This window comes from Platalea leucorodia (genome assembly GCF_965183815.1).
Source record: "Platalea leucorodia genome assembly, chromosome: 6".
NCBI lineage: Eukaryota > Metazoa > Chordata > Aves > Pelecaniformes > Threskiornithidae > Platalea > Platalea leucorodia.
In genome coordinates, this window is record NC_138828.1 from 7,295,577 (window position 1) to 7,312,727 (window position 17,151).

The 17,151-nt window shown below is 43.0% G+C and overlaps 1 long non-coding RNA gene across 1 annotated transcript; it reads left to right on the top strand.

Annotated features, from left to right (window-relative positions):
• The first annotated feature begins 2,762 nt into the window (after positions 1 to 2,762).
• Positions 2,763 to 3,759, top strand: LOC309592265. The gene is made up of 3 exons (XR_014228542.1): positions 2,763 to 3,026; positions 3,184 to 3,293; positions 3,674 to 3,759. It is a non-coding gene; the product is annotated as an uncharacterized lncRNA (long non-coding RNA).
• The last annotated feature ends 13,392 nt before the right edge of the window (positions 3,760 to 17,151 follow it).

The following is a 17,151-nucleotide window of genomic DNA, read 5'->3' on the forward strand; positions in this document are numbered from 1 at the left end:
CAAACCATTATAGGCTCAAGATGGAGAAGCCTGGTGCGGAGTCTACTGCAGCCTGTGGGAATACACTACATATGTAACTGTTCCACTGGCAGTTGGGCCTTCCTATAGCCTGACATGCCTTGCATGGTGATCGGCGTGACGTTACAGCTTGTCTTTCCACATCAAAAGTAAAGGTCTGATGTTAGAGATTCTTTTGGAAGTCACTCCCGGGGTTTGGTGAGGCTGCTGTGGTGTGGGATCTCCGCAGCAGTGCACTTGTTCCCCTCTTACATAGTCTAGAGCAAAAAACAGGGCACAGCCAGTGAGGGGCTATGGCCTCTTTTCCCTCCTCTCCAGCAAATCTGTCCTGATTTTACCTTCCTTACAAATACATTCTACATAAAGTTATCTTTAAAATAAAATGCAGTTTTTCACTTTTTATTATGCTTTACCTTCTGGCATGTATTGGTAGAAGCAGATGACTGAACACCACTTCTATTTCTAACCAGTTTCACTTTCTGGTTCTCGGGTACTACCAAAATATTACAGATTGTACCCTCCTTCATATATGTATATGTTTACTGTGTATACACGGTTTCTATTAGAATTATTTTTTTAATGATAGTGTTGGTTTCAAGTTTTATAAACTCATTCACGTTGTTCTCCTGCCCTTTTTTTTGTCTTCCCAGGCCTGGGAACGGTGTCATGTCATACCATGCTGGGGCACCTCTGTGGCACAGCAAGAAATCGTAAGGATGGAGGAGCAGGGTGAGATTGCACTGGAGAATACGATGTGCCTCCCCATCTGCCTCCCCTTGGAGTGACTCTAAGTACATGCTTGCAGACCAACTTCTCCTGTGCGCTGCCACTGCTGCAAACCACTGGATCAGCCATCAGATGCTGTTTGTACTTCAGCCTCTGCAGCAGAGAAGAGGCTCTGGTGTCACACTGCATAACCAAAGGGAAGGCTGAGGCAGAAGCCACCTCTGCAGATCTCAGGATGTAGTAATGCAAGTGCTTTCTTCAGTAGCAAAGCCATTTAAAGAACTTTCTCCTTCAGGTCACTGCCACTCTGCTGTATCTCTGCGTCACAGTTTATTCCAGTCTGAGGAGCCTCTGTTACAGTAGCTTGGGTCATTAAAATGATCCAGGTTAAAAATTCCTCTTGCAAAAGCCTTGAGAGTTTGTTTGTTTTGCTTTGTTTTGATTGGAATCATTTCACTATCAACTCTACTTTCTCCTTAGCACAACTGACAGATTTGCAAATAGCAATGAGTTGCTAGAAGTCAGAAACTCCTCTTCTACTGGCTTTACTGCTGATCAAAACTGTGGATCGCCTACGCAACAAGTACCTCCTTAGCACACAAGGCTGAGGGGGCCAGTGGGTATCGCTTAGCATCATTCTAGGAGCAGCAGTTTGGTGCCAGTGCAAACAGCATTCAGCCCTTTAGTTGTGGCTGAAATGTAATTTCTGGCAGAATCATTTTAAGGAAGAGGATTTAGGAAAGTCTTAACTCTGCAGCCTGGTCTACGTTTAAGACTCTTTCAGGTATAAAAGTACCAGTTGGGCAGGATTTGTTGTTGTTTTTCAGGCAGTTATATCAATAAAATCTCTAATGTGGATTTAACTATACCAGTATAGAATTATCTTAAATAGGAATACTAACTATTCTGTTTCTGATATATGAATTACTCTGTGAATATAATGCACTTTGTTACGACTTTACACTTAAATAAATCTGCTATTTAATTGTTTACAGCAGGTTAGGGAATGCTCGGAGGTGACTAGTTCATACTGTCCTTAACAGATAAAACTTTAATGTAGTATCTTTGAAAAAACAGCTTTTCTTGGTAAAATTTTTTTCAGATGTCTGTTTCTGTCTTCATCTATAACTACACGTATATAACAGATACGCATATGTGTGCCTATGCCTACAGATATATCTTTTATATGCACACACATACAGATTTGAAAAGCTATATAGCACAGTTGCTTTGCATAATGAGTTTCATTTCTTTTCACAGGTCAGCACCTTCAGCGAACCTTGGAAAAACTATTGTGTGATCAGTCATCACACTGAAGCAGCAGCACCCGTTTGGTAAAGGTAGTCTTGGATAAAAAGCTGAATGCTGTGGTTTCAGTGACTTGTCGTTGAAACCTTGTGGTTTCTGTGTAGGAGGCTGTATAAGCTGGACACGTTTGACATCCTTGTTTCTGAGCTGTGAAATCTGTACATCTAATTTATGAAAATTATCTCTGGTTTAATTTTATTCTTTTTTTAATGAAGTCAACATTTTCCTTGCATTCAGTGGAAACAATAATGGAAACGTTTTAAGATGTACTGTGAGCCTGTTTTGACCTCAAAAAGGGAGAAGAATCAAAGATATTCTTGATTATGATTAAGGTCTAAGAAGGAAATTAAAATTAAATACAGGGAGTTAGAGGTGAGAGGAAAGCATTTCTCAAGTGTGGAGACAAATAGAGAAATTAATTGTGGGAAATTATATAGACATTATAAAATAAAAATCTTCCAAGTGAGAATTTGATTTTAAAAAACCCAAACAACTAAGTAAGGTAATTTAGAATAAACCATGGTATTGGTACCATTTAGGGTAACCAGCAGTATCTATAGTCTTTCAGGTGGTCTAAATAAATAAGTTTACATGTAAGGTAAATCCAAGACTAATGAATCTAAAGGTAGGACAAAGAGGGAGCTGCAGTGGAAGCAGTTGCAATCACAGAAAAATGTAATTGAACATTAGATCAGTTATGTGCTTTTTTCTTTCGTAGTTGGATTTTATGCTATGTTCAATGAACGGATTCAGTTCGTTGAAGGGTGAAATGTGCTGATGTTGGTGCAACAGATATGGCAGGTATGCACAGCCGGAACTGGAAGGAGGAGAGAGAAAGTTTCTTGGCTTCGCTATGCTGTGTAGGTGTAGCGGCAACACATCCATGTCTGCATCGCCGAACTGGAACTAGGAGAGTCATGGACCCACCTGCATTAGCCTTCATTCCTTCCCTTGTTCTTCTCCCTTCTGCTCTGGTGAGTGCCTGCCGTCCTGTAACCCCCCAGAAAGCTGAGCTGTGGCAATACAGGATAACTGAGCCTCTAATATTGGCAAACCCTGTTCCCTTCACTGTTGTGAGCAATGACTGCCCAAACTTTGAGTTTTCACCACCACCAATTTTGCCTCTGGCAGGTTCCCAGAAGCATGTACACCATTCCCTGTAAGTGAACCTATGGAAGCTTATTAAAAATAAGTAAAGACCTCTGAATAGAAAACAAAGGAGAAGGAAAAGAACATTCAAGGTACAAAACAAAGTTTCTTGCTGAAATATAAATGAAATAACTACTTGTGTGAAAATAACTACTCGGTGCAGTCGTGGGAGTACAAAAATCTGTCTGAAAACATTAGTCAAAGACTTCTGTGTGAGCAGAGATTGGAAGTGTGATCACCCACTGTCAATTAATTTCAGAGGGATGACCGCAAGATTCATCTCAATAATTTTCAGTAATTTCTATATTGAAACATCAATAGAAGACCATAGATTTTAATTCCATGCTACTGTCTCATTGGTCCTGATAGGAGAGTTGTTCCTTTTCAAGGAAAAAAAAAAAAGTGTTACTCTAACGTTGTACCTTTGACTGGAAAATTAAAGTGTCTTGTCCTGCTTGTGTTTTCTTTCCAGAGGCCTGAGCCAGTAAACATGATGACTGCATTCGTAGGTGAATATACAAGAAAATAGTAAAATTGCTGTCTTAAGGTACTCTTCTGGACAATGACATTTTTCTTGCCTGTTATTTATGTGCCTCTTGCAGACTTAACACTTGATACCCCGTTCCTTGAGCAGACAGTGCTGTTTCTCTGAACTAACTTGTGGGAACCCAAGAGAAAAACAAGGAGGCACTGAAGATGCTAGTCTAGATCAATGGAGGCTTTTGCAAATCACATTTTTCCCGTAATGACTGCAAACGTGGGATATACAGATAACCAAGGAAGAACTTTTCTGGGCATCCAGAGTTTATCCAGAAGCAATATCATAAGATTCAGCATTCCTCTCCATATAGCTGAATTTCCAATCCCGATCCCCTTCTTCTGATTATCATAAGGATTACACAACTACTTTTTTTTATTGAACCCAAGGAAGAATTCTATCTGTGCCTCTGTTTTCTCATTTTCTGTGTAACTGAGCCTACAGTTCTTCAGATCCCTAGTTGGCGGCATTTTTAGGTGGTTTCTTAGCCCCTACATTTCCACTTGTGTCTCCGAGCCTGTCTTCCTCCTAACCTACCTGCCTGTTGCTGGCCACGGATAGGCAATGAAGCACCAGTGCTGCAACTCTGCTCCAGGCACCCGCTCTCCCTCCCAGGATGGTCGCATCCCAGGTGCTGAGGAGCAAAAGTAGCTGCTTAAATCTTCCCTTGTGCAGGCTTGACCCCCCGGTGTTGAGGGCCCAGCTGAAAAGTCACAGGAGGTGCTTTTTTTTCCCCCTCCTTCTAGCACTGGCTATTCACTAGCTTTGGCGTTTGCCTCTCAGGGAACAAGTTAGGTCACTGACCCAGCCAAAAATGTACCTTGCTGTGGCAGGAAGCTGTTAGGCTGGACCAGCCGTCATGGTGGGGTGCATCCTGGGAGGCGCTTGGCCGTCTGGGCACAGGGACGCTGCAGGTACCTTGCCATGCCTTCCCAGGAAGATACGCTCTTACCAGCTGAGAAATGGTGCTCTACACCATGGGCAAATGACTTAAGATAATGGTGGAAGCTTGCCTTAGTGGTGTTTTCTTTTTTTATTTTTTTAAGGGCATCTTTCATTATCCCACGGTCTAGAAGGCTGCACTTCTTCTGTCACCCTTCTCCCCTTTTGTGGAGTATTTATTTTAACCCTGATCATTTCAGGCATCTGATTTACAAGTGGACCATAGGCAATTGTTACTGCACCACTGGGCATGGAGGCCTATTGCACTCGGCAGGCATGAGAAGGAGAGGGTGGATTTGGCCGTGTCCTTCTTAGCCTTCACGTTCAAACCAGACCTTCACCCGCTACTGCCATCAGCTGAGCCACTGCTGGCAACTGCGTATGTGCTTGTAGCCCAACCACAGGCAAAATAAAATGTGAAGAGCTTAAGTCACCGGGAAGATTGCATTTTACTCACCCTTTGGACTGGTCAAGGAGTGCACATGTACCAGTGCTTTTAGCCACACCACCTTGATCGTCTGGAGTTGTGTGTCCATACCATGCACAACACGTAAGGAGATGCTGATTGGACTCCAGAGGCTGCAAAATAATTATACTTGATATTGCTGCACAAAGGGTGACAACGTGAAGGGAAATGGAAACACTAAAGCTGAGAACAGGAAAACTCTTTGCTTATGTTAGAATGAGAATATCAGAAACGGCGTGAAGAAAAAAGGAGACAAAGCTGTAATTTCCAAAACAATAACCGGAGATCAAAGGAGGCTGATGTTCTTTCAAATCGCTGTTTGTGGCGGATCTGCAGGAGAAGGTTAAAGAAGAACGTTATTTTGAAAGATGCCATGAAAAATACAGAGTATTGCAGAGAAGCAATAGACCCTGTAGCTTTTTTCTTGGCTCTCTTCTTGCTATTGCCCTCTGCATTTCTGTGTTGGCCATGCTGGGTTTTTCTGAGAGAAAGGCCACCATTCGCTGCACTTTAAATTGTCTTTAAGTTGAGCAGAGATTAAACAGTTTTACCCTCTGATATAATCATATGCCGTGGAAACTCTCCTTACTCATTCTCTGAGCTGCCTTGTTTTCTCCTCCATTGCTAGATCTAGTTCAATGCTTTTAAGAATTGAACTGCACAGATTTTCCCTTTTAGCTCTGTTCTTCATCATATCCTGATTGATTTTATTGATTTTGTCCCAATTTCTGTCGAAACTAATAAATAATTAGAAATACCAAAATGTTTCATGCTGACACTTTCATATGAGCATTTCAGTTTTCCATTTATGATGTTTCATTATTTGAAATAGTTTTAAAAGCAGTGGGTAATCAGTATTCCAGAATATTAAGGATAAAGAAGTAGCTGTTAAAGTATACAAGAAAAACCTGACCTTCAGCATGTACAAACCTGAAATTAGTCCTTGTCCTTCCTCCTTCATGCATGAGGGTTAAGCGATCTGATATAAAAAAGGGAGGTCAGCAAACCAATGTGCCAAAGTAGAGCTACCCAGCCGCTTTAAGGCAATTTATGAGGGTCCAGGATCATGCAGGTTGAAGAAAATGCTGGGACTTGAAGGACTGCCAGGAACAGAGGGCTGGGAAACGCTGCACTGGGGAGAGGTGGGGGCCCTTTACCCCGAATTATTCCGTGTAGCAGTAAGCTTGGCACCACTCCGGTGGCCACTGCCTCCGCTTCCCTGGCACTGTACTTAACGTGCACGTGCCCCTGCTATTAGTCCTCCCTCTAATGCACCGGGTGACATGCTTGGGTGACCAAGTATGAGTGACCATGAGGAGCTGTGGAAAGCCTGTGAAAGGTTTGTGCAGCTCAGGGAATAGCTAGCCAATGTGTATCTGCTTAGGTCTGGGGACTGGAGACAAGGTGATGTCCTTCTACCTTATTAATGTTTGCTTCTAACAGGGCCAGAGCAATTTTCTTTGACTTACCAGACCAGGCTAGGGAATCTGGATTTACCAGCTGTTGTGACAGGTAGTAGTTTCCTTTATTTTTTTCCTCTCACAGAAGGATAAATAGTGAGACTTTTGGAATTTAAATGGTGTCTTTATATTTAACCTGTTCCTTGATGTTTAAAGAAAGACAAGTTTAACCTTTTTATAAGGTTAAGAGAACGGTCAAGAAAAGCCAATATTTTATACAATAAATGGTTTTCTCTTTATAAAATTGTATTTTATACAATACATTGTCCTCTCATTAGTGCAAATTATTCTTCAGTGTTAATTAACATCTTCCGTAAGTTAGTGGAAGATGGCCTAATGTGGGTTGATGTGGACTGCTATGCCTTACTAGTTTTTTAGACCTACACAGCACTTCTTTGCACCTAGTGGAAATGGGGTAAAAGAACCGTATTTAGCTTTCAGTTCCTGTTTTATCCATTGACTGGAAAGACTAGGCCCTTTGGCTGCCTCTTGCTCTGGACTTCTTCCAAAAAATCTGTACTCCTTTCCTTCCTGAAGGAATTCGAGGGAGTTCACAACATGGGGCACTCAAGGCTTGCTTAAGGAAAAGCCTGAAACTCAGCCCTGCATTTCTTCAGTTTAAATGAAATATCCCAAACTAGCATATGAGCCAGGATATCTGTAAGAATGATGATGTGCATGAACAAGACCAGATCAGTGCTAAGAGAGAGCTATTACACTGGTATGAATCAGAGCAGCCTGAATCCACACCTCCATCGCTTCTCAGTCTAGTACTGAGAAAGCTTTTCAGGTCTGATTAGTCATTTGAGTTAAGTGTAATAAATGTCAGAGAAACTAATTAAAAAAAAAAACCTCAGTAAATGTGAGGCATAGCTGCTCTCTAGTGGACTTTTGAATAGTGTCAGAAATGCAAGTACACTTAACATCCCCAGAAAATACTCATGTAGCTACTCTGCTGAGAGACAGAAGATGAAAACTTCCTACACATGTGAGTTCAGCTGCTGCTTTGTTTTCTTGCTCTCTCTCCCCTCCTTATATAGCTGACTTACACCAGGGTTACAGTGAAATGGCAGAATGCGATAGTGAGTTGAAAAAAGATCTCCTGTCCAATGCTGTGGTGAGCAACGTTTCATTATCTGTATGTTGTAGTTTTGTTTGCAGATGACAGTGTTTCCATTTAGCATCATACGAGAGTGGCAAGTGTCTTAGAGCTAAGGAAAACCATTTTATCAGAAAAAGGGAGGTTTACAAAGTGCAAGTACTTATTTCCTTATGCTGTACAGAAAGATAGCAGAGAAGAAAATACCTACTGCACATAAGACCTTCACATTTGGGAAGGTGAGATCCTCTCAGGCTTTCTCAGGAGAAAAACTAGTTATTTCAGTGGGATCAATGTCAAATCAAGTCAGCATGCCCAGGCGTAAGTGCATGCACACAGAGGACCTCGGGCAACCTGGCTGCCCAGCAGGGCTTGGGGCTGGCTGTGGTAGGGAGCAGTGCTCAGCCTACGGACACCCCCAGGAACAGCGCGGGGCTGAAATGTGGCGCTTCTGTTCCTGACCTCTCCAGCAGCAGCACTGGTTCAGTGTTTAGCTAGCTGTCCGCTGTATGTCAAGAAATTTTCCTACATCCACCAAAATGCCCCCAGAAATAATCTTCTGCCTGTATTGATTTCTCGATGGGTAATCTTTAAAAGAATTTCAGAACAAATCTACCGGTTACATTCTTTTATTGCAGTAACTTCAGCAAAAATCGGTGTCAGATTTCATAAGCAGCCCTGAAATTATGTAGGGACCAAATAACATGATTAAAAGCCACTAAAGGTTTATGGGAGTGACCGAAAAATTTAGTTTTTTAATGCTATGTACAAAATTAGGTGTGTGACAAAATAGCCTGTACTTTGTTTTTATATATACGCAAGAAAGTTTGCTTAAGATGTAGTACGTATTTCAAAAGCAGCTTTAGAAATAACCTGGACATCCCATTTCTTAGATTTTAAGTTAAATTACTGAGAAAAGTGTTCCCACCATAAAGAAGCCTGGCAAAATATTGAAGAAGTGAAAAGAATATCCTATATTATGAAGTCTTACACAACCGTAATCATTTGTGTGTGCCAACTTTAATAACAAGTTACTGTGGTGCAATGGTGAAGACAATGTATTTGGAGTTGTATTACCTAATTAAATTTTAAATTAACAATACCTACCTTAGCCTACAGAAAGTTCTAAAAAAAGAAGAAAAAAAAAAATATTTTCCCAGGTAGCTGGGGAAATAAGAATGATTAAGAACAGAGTTGGTAAATGGCTTCTTCTGGTGGTCCTCAGGTCCCTTCCAAAGAAGAGTACTGTGTGCTGCCTGGATCAATCCCTCAGCAAGACGCTACTTGCTTTGTGTTGTTGTGTTATAGGAATATCTAATAGTAGTAGTAGTGGTATGTACCTGCTATAATGGAAAACAGCCGTTACAGTAAATGTACACATTGTATTGCAATTGCTTGCAAAATTACCAGAACACGAGTGTGGAAGATAGGAGGGAGGATTGAGGTCACTGTTAGTAGACACAGCACCCCATGTTGATGCAATCACATAAACCAAAAATGTCCATCAGTACAGCTCATTCTACCTAGAAAAGGGGGTTTAATATGTGCTGGTGGAAGAATTCAGCTGTAGGTCATCTGTAGTTATACCAGCAAGTCCTATTAAGTATAAAAGTGTACCTCTCCTCAGTGGTCTGTTGCCCAAGAACAAGCTGCCTGAATGATGACTGGGGAGTCTAGGTGGAATTTCACCTGGGCTGGTGCTGTTAAAATCTCCATCTAGTATCTAGCGGTTTTCTTATTGGCCTTAAAAGGAAACATGAGGGAAAAATGCTACTACGTTCCCCTCTCACACCAGCCCTGCAGAAGTACACGAGGCATGGTTGTGCGGGGTCAGCGAGCACCCAGAACGTACACGTGACTACCTCAGCTTTTTCAAAGCACCAAACTCTTTTCCACTGTGGTGAGTTGACCCCAGGCAGCAGCTAAGCACCCCTACAGCTGCTCTCTCATTCCCTCCCCCTGCGGAATGGGGGAGAGAATAGGAAGAGCAAAAGCAAAAAGACTGATGGGTCAAGACAATGTTTAATATTAAAGTGAAGTAAAGGGCAAGGGGAAAAGTGATGCAAAGGCAATCACTCACCCCCTCCCACAAGGTGACTGATGTCTAGCCAGCCTCCGAGCAATGGCTGCCTTGGAAGACAGCTCCCATCCCCAGTTTTTATTGCTGAGCGTAACATCTATGGAGCGTCTCTTTGTCCAGTTCATGGCAGCTGTTCTGGCTGTGTCCTCTCCCCACTTCTTGCCCGCACTCAGCCTAGTTGCTGGAGTAGGGGCTGAGTGAGACAACAAGAAAGTATTGATGCTGTGCAAGCACTGTTCAGCCATAGACAAAGCACTGGTGTGTTATCTGTACCTTTTAGTCACAAATCCAAACGACAGCACCTTATGCACTGCTGTGAAGAAGGTTAACTCCATTCCAGCTGGAGCCAGTACACCCACAATGATTAAACTGGTTTGATTATGGATTCTCTGATTACATTCATTCTTTTCTGGCAGGGACAAAGTCTAGGATTTCTGATTGCTAATCTGTTGCTCATTAATAATTATTTGCATCTCCCATTGGGAAAGAGTTCGCTGAGTCCTTGTCCTGTCAAGTACCTAGAAAGAGAGTGGTATTTGGTTCTGTACCTGAACTGAGGATCTAAGCTAAGAATCTGAAAGGGTTTCCACCTCTGCATCTGAGCAGAGGTATTAAACACCTTTCTTTTATTCAGGCTGAGGAAAGACTTCCTTACCTTCCTAGAAGTAAAAAATGTGGATTTTGTAGCCTGTATCCCCAAGTAAATGTTGCTTATTTTACTTAATTGCAGCACTCCTCTCTTTTGTGCCTGGTTGCCAGAATTTTTATTGTATCCCTTCTCTGCCAGATTACAAGTTTATCTATCACAACTATCCTTCAAGGTTTTGGATTTGGAATTTGTTTTTAAACTCCTATATTGGTCCTTGCCCCTTCCATTATGTGCATGTTTGAAGATGCGTGTCTAAGGTGCAGATCTTTGGCATTACACAAACAGCTAATCCTTAATATTGCAGCATATATGCCATTTTCAGCAGATGCATGGTCTCCCCTCTCCAGCAGACAGGTTGTCATACCTTCAACACGGGCAGCATTGCAGCTCCATGAACTGGCATGGCAATGCACACAATTGTTGGCGGTGCCTGAGCCCCTAACCCTCCGTGAGCACTGATGCTGGGAGGGGCACCAAGGATTTTCCTGCTGCGGCTGTCCCTCTTCTCCAGGCCCAGAAACCATGCCAGCTGTGGCACACAGATAGCCTGCTAATTAGGAAATGCCAAACAAAATCAGAGATACGAGGTGACAACATCCCACATCTTAAAGGCACAAAAGAAAGAAGTTACGGGTGAAGATATCTGCCTTCCTATTCACCTCACTGCCATCAGAAGCATTTTTGAGTACCTTATGATGACACCGCACTTCCCTGGTTAATACAAAGACAATTTGTATTGCACTGGTTTCAGCCTTGTGAGCTGATCGTGTTCACAGTCATCTCAGCAATATTAAAGCAAATAACTTCCCAACTCCATGCAGCCTGTGAAAAGAGGGCATGCTAAATAGGGAAGCATATGAGCCTTGCTAAACCAAAAGAACGACACTTGGGAAAAATGCATGTTCATGTTGGTTATAGCCTGGGTGATTCTGGATGGCTTGCTATGAGAGAATGGGAAGTAAGTCTGACTTTTGCTACCCTTATTAACCACCAGATCCATCCTTTAGTTCAGTGGGATTGAGGTAACCGTGGTTTAAATGAAAAAGGCTCAGACTTGAAAAATAAAAATAGGAAATGCTTTTTGTCTCCGTAGTGAACTTAACAGGCTCTTCGGAAGGATAACCTTGATCTGTGAAAATATGTCTGTAGGAACTGTGCAGAGGTCCAAATATATATATGAGAACTAATATTTTCTATTTCCTTTTTGTTCAGCTTCCTGTATGCTGAGCCCAGGTTGTTTATTCTTCTGAATGATGCAATGGGTTAACGGATAGTATGTGGGTTATCAGTAAGGAAATCTGAAGGTACAAGGACCATAACAGTACCTTATGTTTCACTTTGATTAAACTGGTGGAATTCCGTGTAAATGGAAAATTGTGAAGGCGTATAGCCTTCAATTTATCAAGAGGATACAGTAGGAAGTAACTTAAAACACAAGCTATCGTATAATTTCTTATTTCTGAATAGTGAAGTGCCTTGAAGTCTTTCAATTCAAAATCCATGCAGCCTTTTTACAAAAGATAAAATGCATGTGTAGCCCTTCCTGCAAAGGCTGAGATTTAGGAAGATGCGAGGCTCGGGGGAAAAGTTTGATGGATTTACTTAGGAACCAAGATAAGTCACCAGGAGGTTGCCATTCTCTAACTTAGCTTGCACAAGCTAATGAGTGAATTTCCTTCTGGAGAATGCTTTCTATGACAAGCAGCCTTTTGCATGGAAAAGCACTTTATTTGCTGTAGATATCTAAGTAAATTGAGGATATTTTACATCAAACTTTTTTTTTTCTTTAAATATCTCTCCTTTTTGTTTCTTTGCTTCTTCAGAGTGTGTACAGCAATGCAGGGTAAGCTCAGTTGCCTTTTAGAAATAAAAAGAGTTGGTGCACAAGGAAGCTGCCCTCAACCCCCTATGCCCGAGAGCTTCAACATGCGTGCTAGCGACACACGAGAGCGTGGCAGAGCTTCCCTCATGGGGGCCCACACCGGGCCAGGCATCATCCAAACCCTTGTGCAATCCAATCTGCTCCCCTCCAGGTAAGCCACGAGAGACGCTTGAGTGTCTGTCCATAGGAAAGGCAGGCAGGCGTACCAGCAGTAGCACCATTTCAGTAGTTATGTTCAGCATTGTGCAACTTGATGGTTCTGAAATATGTACGGATAGTGGCAACATGCCCCTCATGTCTTATGAAAAAATAGTTGATAACTGTTTGTGGACAGCAACAAGGATTTTCTTTGAGGTGGGTGTGATATATGTTGTTTCTTTGCTTAACTGCTGTTGCTTGAATAACAGTCAATAATAATGTTTCTTAAAAAACAGCAGGGAGGGAATGGCCTTGGTTTACCCCACCTTAGCGCTGCATGTTGGTGTTTTGAAACTAGGGTGGGGTGGTTTATATTTTGATAGACCATTATCTAGGAGGGAAGCAAATAACCTGAAACCTCGACCTTTCAAGTGCCTGTGATCTGAATAGCATTTTGTTCCTCACCAATGTTGTTGTTGCTTATATGCTGCACAACTGCCTGTGAGGGCAGCTGGGAGCTAAGGAGGGTCGTTTACACTAAATATTCTTTTTGTGTGATGTGACTCAGTATGGAGGACAGCAGTATCAAATCTCATCCTCCACCTGAGTTGTTTTCTCCATATATTCCACATACAGTGCAATGCTGAGCAGGTCAATAAGTAATCCTAGTAGGTCACACAGAGGGGAATAAATGAGCAGCAAGAGGTTTAAAAATAATGAAGAGGCAGCAACAGGTAAATCTTGTGCAGGCTGCTTACAGTCATTGGTAAGTTTATGCCTGAGCACCTCGTGGGGCCACTCGGTCCTGTAGGGCCAGCCTTTTGTGCCACTCCTCTCTTCCCCAAGCTGTCGGAGGGAAAATGACTTCTCTTCCTCTGTGAAGAGCTTTGAGTGAAAAATGTTACAGAAGAGCCCCGGTGTTACTATTAATACAGGTAGTCTTTTACATGACTGTGGACCAGACCTAAACGAAGTGCACTTAGTTTAGGACATAGAAAAGGAGCCTCCCTTCCAGAAGTCCTTGACTCTAGTATTGACGAAGTGGTTACCCTAACTTTCAATGTACTGTACAGTAGAATAAGCAGGGCTCAAAGTATATGAGCTACAGCAATCTTCTGGGCTGTACAGTACAGCAAAGGATGAATGGAACTGAGCCTGCTCTGACTTCCTTTCTCAAGTAGCCCGTACACCTTGCTGTGCTGATTTTATGTAGTCCAGAAATGTGTCTCTAAGCTCTTTGCATGGCCAGAATGAAATCAGTCTTGGACCAGGTTCCCAACAGCTGGCTTGCAGTAGACATCACATCAGTGCAAGAGAAGCAGCTCAGACCCACCACTGGTTAAATGATCATCTAGTACCTGGTTGGAAAGCTGAACAACCACTGTACTGAATGTACTGCCTGAATGCAGTACACGTTAATGGTTTGCTGGACAATCTTGGCAGGAGTTTGTAAATTGAGGTTTGATGAGGAGCACAAATAGCTCTGAGTGACATCAAAGCCGCTCTCCAGACTCCTCCTATTGTTAAGTTTGTTGCTCACATGTGGGGCAAAAAAGGAAATACTAGGTCCCACACAAGTACGTTTGATGCTGCCATGCCTGGTTAGAAAAAGGATACATCATTGGAAAAATTTGGGATGTGACTTACGACAGGACTGGAAGGAACCTTGAGAGGTCACTTCCTTTTCCCCACATCCATACTTGGTATATTTTTCTTATGTTTATTTGTAATAAATGGCAAGAGCAGTCAATCTAAAGTGAGAAGGAGGGCTCTCGGCCATCCAGGAGATGCAGGAACATACTACAGCAAGCTAATGCTAACAGAGTAAATGAAGGCTGCCATACACCTCTCCCCTGCCCCTGCTCCCCAAGGCCTGCAAGGTACACAGGTATGAAGGTGATCACCTTATAAATGGCTAGAGAGAGAGAAGGGAGCTATAGGTTAGTTTTAAAGGGACTTTTCTGATAGGAGGAAGAGATATCTTGATCTCTTTTTGGAATGTGTCTCTGCTCATCTCTTCCCATAATTTTCTTCTTGCCCCCATTCCCCTGAATTTCCTCCATCTCTTTCTGCTCTTACTTGTGCGAGGAGGACTTTTTTCCTTCTTGCTTTTTGCTCCCTTACTGTTACACTGGCAGCACTGGGGCACTCTGGCATCTTTCACCCTTGCACCAAGCAGTAAATGTCCTTCTCTGGGTTATGTGAAGTGGCAATTGTTTGCTGGGAAGCCATGTAGCTGACATCATGTCTCTCATGGTCATGAACATAGGTCTCACCAGTGGAGACAAGAACAACACCCAATGGTCTGAGATTGATAAAGGACCTCTTAATGCCCAGGTCACTGCAAACCGCAGTTCAAAGGGCTGAAGATGCGGTTACAGTGGGTGTCTTGGAGAAGAGAGTGTGACACTAGAGAGGTGAAGCGGAGTCCAACGTCCTTTGTGCCTGGAGGAACACCATCATGACTCAGGAGCACACTTGTAGGAGACAGCTGCCCACAGGAGCTGAGCCCTGCATTAGATGACCAAAGACGTTCTTCAAAATTGGGCTCCTTGGTAGGATTTGCAGGCCAGCAGGTGAAGGCAGGCCCAGATCCCGGGCGGTTGCAGAGCACAGGATGTCACCTGCTTGCTCCTGGCTGGGCATGCTGGGCATCTGCACCTACCCAAATCCCTGCCTGCCTCTCTTGCGTAGCTGCTGCAATGGAGGTGTCAAGCCATCCTCTTCTCCTCCTTCAAATCCTTCGTGGCAAACAGTTTTCCCAGGATGACTTCATCAAATAAATTAGTTTACCCAAGGCTCTGAGAATTAAATGTACAGGCAATATTTTTCTCCTAAATTCATAGGCAAGAGGTACATGAGTAAGTGACTTCAGTGCCTAGCACGTACCTCCTGCTGCAAGATGCAGGACCTGCATGTTCTCAGCGCCGGTAAGAATCTCTATTGCATTAGTCACAGCTAGCAGCTACCTGCAGTCACTCTGGCTGTCTGAGCAAGAAAACTTGTGGTTTTATTTCAGCTTCCTTGCTAGGCGTCTCAAAGCCAGGCCATCCCCATTTTGGGCAAGAGATACACTCCCAAACCTGCCTTAATCCCTCTTGTTATTTTAGCATCTGTTTCCTCCTTGGCTTTCACTTCACATTCCCCTTCACTTTGGCCCTGTGAGCACGTCAGCGCTTGGTGCTCCCACAGCATTACATGCTGCCTCGATGGTATTGCTGCATCCTCATCCACTGCTTCCTTCCCCCTCACCCCAGCTCCTGCCTCCCCATGCATCTGCGACGTCACCAGCCGGCGGCTGCGACGTCACAAGCCCTGCGCTCTCCCCTGATGGCTAAGAAACGGCTTCGAAATGCCTCACTGTTTTTAAAGTCCATGTGTCCCAGTTTCTTCTTTTCACCTAATACTGACCGTTTCTCTCTCTGCCTTCAAAATCTTTGTTTCTGTTTCAAACAGATGAATTTTCTTTGCCTTAAAACAGGCTTTTTTGTACAACTCTGCCTCATTGATTCTCCACTCCTTCCTAAATCTCAGACAGAAAATGCCTCTTCCTGTCCCCAGACTTGTTTTTCTCTTCTGCTGCGACTGATTTAGCTGGTTATTATTCTGCGCTTCCAACATTGCTCAAAAGATGTTGCGGAAAACAAAGTTGTATTGTATTGAAACAGAAAACAATTTCAGAATGGGATGAATCACCCTTTCTTCAACCCCCAGCTAAAAATAAAAAAAAAGATGATTCACTGTAGAAAGTCTATATGAGGTCTCTCAAATTCAGTTCTGGTTTATTATCTGTGAGGCCGTTCTGTGCTTGTCATTCGGGCAATGTGGTATCATTTTACTTGAAATTGATTCATTCTGGGAGATGACTTTATTTTGTTGGTAAATTTGAAGGCTCTTTTTCCTTATTTCATGAAGCATTTGAAGCATATCTTGTATTTCAGACTATAGAGTATTTTGGAAATTTTAAGTAAATATATAACAAAACATAACAAGAAGTATAATAAAAATACAGCACACAAAGCCAATGAAAGGCAGTGCTTTTTTATGCAACACACAATCAAGCAGTGGAAGTTTTTGCTTCAGTATCACCAAGGGCAAGACCTTTGTGAGATTCAGAATAATTAGGCACACTGATAACATCATCTATAGTTAAATTACAGAAAACAGATAAAAAGAAAACATCGAAACTGGGGGACAGTGATGCCTGCGGTGTGTTCCTTAGGATGCAGAAGCAGTGCCCGGTGCCGTGGGCTGCCAGCGTTCCCTCGGCCAGGCGCTGGGGCTGGTTTTCAGTCCCCTCAAGCTGGATCGAGCCTTGCAGTTCCCTTGGCCTGGGCAAAGGCTGCGACTGCCTCTGCAGCCTCTGTAACGCCGTTCCTCAGCAAGCAGGATCGATGCCTGGGTGTGGTGGGCCGTTGGCTGACTTGCAGTATGTTGGGGCTTTGAGGGACAGAAATCCCCCTACCTGCACCAAAATTCCTGGCCCTGTTGGTCAAATCAGACCAAAAGTCTGGCCCAGCATGAAGTTTGTGTTTCCATCTCTATATGGTGAGCAGGGTGAGTAATCTATGTGAAAGTGTATGTTGTTCACATGAGCTTTCTACTTTTATGTTATCACACCATCCCCAAAGAGGAGGACCACAAAACAGCTTTGGTGGAGGTCGAGCTGTGTGCTTTAGTTGCAGGAGCACTCTGG